Source organism: Mus caroli, chromosome X (assembly GCF_900094665.2).
Source record: "Mus caroli chromosome X, CAROLI_EIJ_v1.1, whole genome shotgun sequence".
NCBI classification, from domain to species: Eukaryota; Metazoa; Chordata; class Mammalia; order Rodentia; family Muridae; genus Mus; species Mus caroli.
In genome coordinates this window covers 151,477,175-151,480,339 of record NC_034589.1, presented here as the reverse complement: position 1 = coordinate 151,480,339, position 3,165 = coordinate 151,477,175, and the positions used below count along the sequence as shown (strand labels likewise).

General features: G+C 41.9%; 1 non-coding gene across 1 annotated transcript; it reads left to right on the top strand.

Moving 5' to 3' along the window:
• The first annotated feature begins 2,709 nt into the window (after positions 1 to 2,709).
• LOC115030111 lies at positions 2,710 to 2,814 on the top strand. Its single transcript, XR_003835739.1, has one exon. It is a non-coding gene; the product is annotated as a U6 spliceosomal RNA (small nuclear RNA).
• The last annotated feature ends 351 nt before the right edge of the window (positions 2,815 to 3,165 follow it).

The following is a 3,165-nucleotide window of genomic DNA, read 5'->3' as shown; positions in this document are numbered from 1 at the left end:
CTACACAGAGAAACCCTGTCTAGAATAAACAAACAAACAAACAAAAAAACAAAACAAACAAACAAAAAATCGTGATTTTTCTAAACCCTAATTAATTGTTATCTTGGTATAATAATTATTGTGATTGTTAAAGAGGATTCAAACACGTATTTATTTTTACATAATATTTACATTTTTCTCACCCTTCAAGAGAAAAGTGGAGCCAAATAAGGAGGTGTGTTCAGAAGCTGAATCAAGTGGGTTGTGGCAAAATTAGAGCCAGCCTGGGATCCAGAGCAAAACTCTATTCCAAAACAACAACAACAACAACAAACAACATGCCAGCCATAGTGGTTCATGCTTGTCATCTCAGCACTCAGGACATTGAATGGAAGGCTAATTTTAAATAAGTTCAGGACCAACACAAATTACATTATGAGATCTAGGCTAGCTAGGGCTACAGAGTAACATACTGCCTCAAAGCAAGTGTTCTATACGTTCCATACCAATCTGTAAAGTGGTTTAATAATTAAACATTATATAATCTTATTTGAATGCTAAACATATTTAGCACACACCACTGGCTTCAATGACTGTTATTTGTCAAAATGTACTAATATTCAAGGCCCCAGACCAGGAAGAAAAGTGACAACCTTGGAATAAAGCTTCACTGTAGCTTTGAAAATATGTCCATAAAGGCATTGCTAGGTTCCCCTTCAAAGGATGGAGCAAAAATACCCCTCCTCAATGAGTACCAGCCTTCATAATTAACCTCTAACAAATAGTGTACCCTAAGAGCCTAGGGTGGGACTTGGCATACAGCTACCACATTCAATCCTAGGCTGGGTTGAATCCCAGGACTGCAAAATAAATAAGCTTTTAAAAAGAATGGGGCAACTTAAGAAATGAGGTGGGAAGAAGGGAGTGGGGCTCCCATTTTGTTTGCCCATCCCCTGCCTTTACTTGAATCACTTTCTCAACTGAGTGTGAACTTGCTTACAGTGGCACCCCATGTGGTGAGGCAGTGAGGGGGGCCTCTGGTCATAGTCAGATGGATGTCAGGTTTCCCATATTAGTTACTTCCCTCTTTGACGTGACCAAACACCTAACAAGAAGTGACTTAAGCAAAGAAGGGTTTCTTCTAGCTTACAGTTCTGAGATACAATTGACTATGGTGGGGAAGGCTCGGGAGGCAGAAGCATGAGGCAGCTGGTTAATGACAACATGGCCAGAAAGCAGAGGGGGGTGGGGGGTGGGGGAGGGGGGAGACGCTGACTCTCAGCTCCCTCTCGCCTCTTTATTCAGTTTAGAGCCCCATGCCATGCATGCAACAGCTCTGGCCACATTTAGGGTGTGTCTTCTCACATAAAATAACTCAATCTAGAAAGTGTCTCACAGACATGTCCCATACTGATTCTACATCCCAGCAAGAGGACAATCAAGACTAACCACTGAGTAAGTGAAGCATCTTGGAAGCCAGGCTCTGGCCCTAATCATGTTCTCATGTCAATGTAGTCCTAGATCCCAGTTGGCTGCAACATGGTAGGAGATTCTGAGCCACACCCACTCCCAGATTCCTGGCCCTCAGAAATAACGAAGAAATAATCCATTTTCAGTCTTGTAAGCCATGAAATATGGGAACAAGAGATAATATAAAATTTTTAAATCAATTCTGAGTAAATAAGCCAAAACTGATATCCCTTCCATAAAATTCTCTGATCATGCTGTCCGATTAAACCAAGGTTAAGATCTTGAAATTTGGGCCCACAAGATGGATCAGCAGGTAAAGGTGCTTGGTGCCAAGCTGATGAACTAAATTCAAAACCCAAAACCCACATGGTAGAAAGAGGGAACTGACACCTGAAAGTTATCACACATGGGCATGTGCGCGCGCGCACACCCACACACACACACACACACACACACGTTAATGTATTTTTAAAACTCCAAATGCCTCCTAAAAAAAGATCTCTAGGGGGTGCTGCAGAGATGCAGCATTTCAGAACACTGGATACTCTTCCAGAGGAACTAAATTCAGTTCTCAGCACCTGCCTCTGGCAACTCGCAATCTCCTTTAACTATAGTTGCAGGACTCAAGGGAATCTGACTCCTTCCTTTGGTCTCTGTGACCATCCATACACATGTGGCATACATACATACATACATACATACATACATACTAAAAAGTAAAAGTAAGTCTTTTTTAAAGATCTCCAAACTCAAGGAAATGAGCTATCAGCTGATAAGAGTGTTTGCCTTGAGGAGCTAGAGAAAGCACCCAAGGAGCTGAGGGATCTGCAACCCTATAGGTGGAACAACAATATGAACTAACCAGTACCCCAGAGCTCGCGTCTCTAGCTGCATATGTAGCAGAGGATGGCCTAGTCGGCCATCAGTGAAAGAGAGAACCATTGGTCGTGCAGACTTTATATGCCTCAGTGCAGGGGAATGCCAGGGAAGTGGGAGTGTGGGGGGGAGTGTGGGGGGACTTTTGGGATAGCACTGGAGATGTGAATGAAGAAAGTACCTAATTAAAAAAAAGAAAAAGGGAAAAAAAGAGTATTTGCCTTGCACACACAGCTTTGGATTTGGTACCCAGCTCCCAATAAACTAGACATATTGGTGCATGCTTATAGTCCCAGCACTCAGGAGGCAGAGGCAGTAGAATCAGAAGTTCGTGAATTAAATGTTAGTTTGAGACAATCTAGGATTCATAAGATCATGTCTCATGTGCTCACTTCGGCAGCACATATACTAAAACTGGAACAATACAGAGAAGAATAGCATGGCCACTGCGCAAGGATGACACGAAAATTCCTGAAATTCCATATTTTTAACCACATGATCATCTCAATAGATGCGGAGAGAGCATTTGACAAAATCCAACACCCATTCATGATAAAAGTCTTGGAAAGATCAGGAATTCGAGGCCCATACCTAAACATGATAAAAGCAATCTACACCAAACCAGTAGCCAACAGCAAAGTAAATGGTGAAAAGCGGGAAGCAATCCCACTAAAATCAGGGACTAGACAAGGCTGCCCACTTTCTCCATACTTATTCAACATTGTACTTGAAGTTCTAGCCAGAGCAATTCGACAACAAAAGGAGATAAAGGGGATACAAATTGGAAAGGAAGAAGTCAAAATATCACTTTTTGCAGATGATATGACAGTGTATATATAA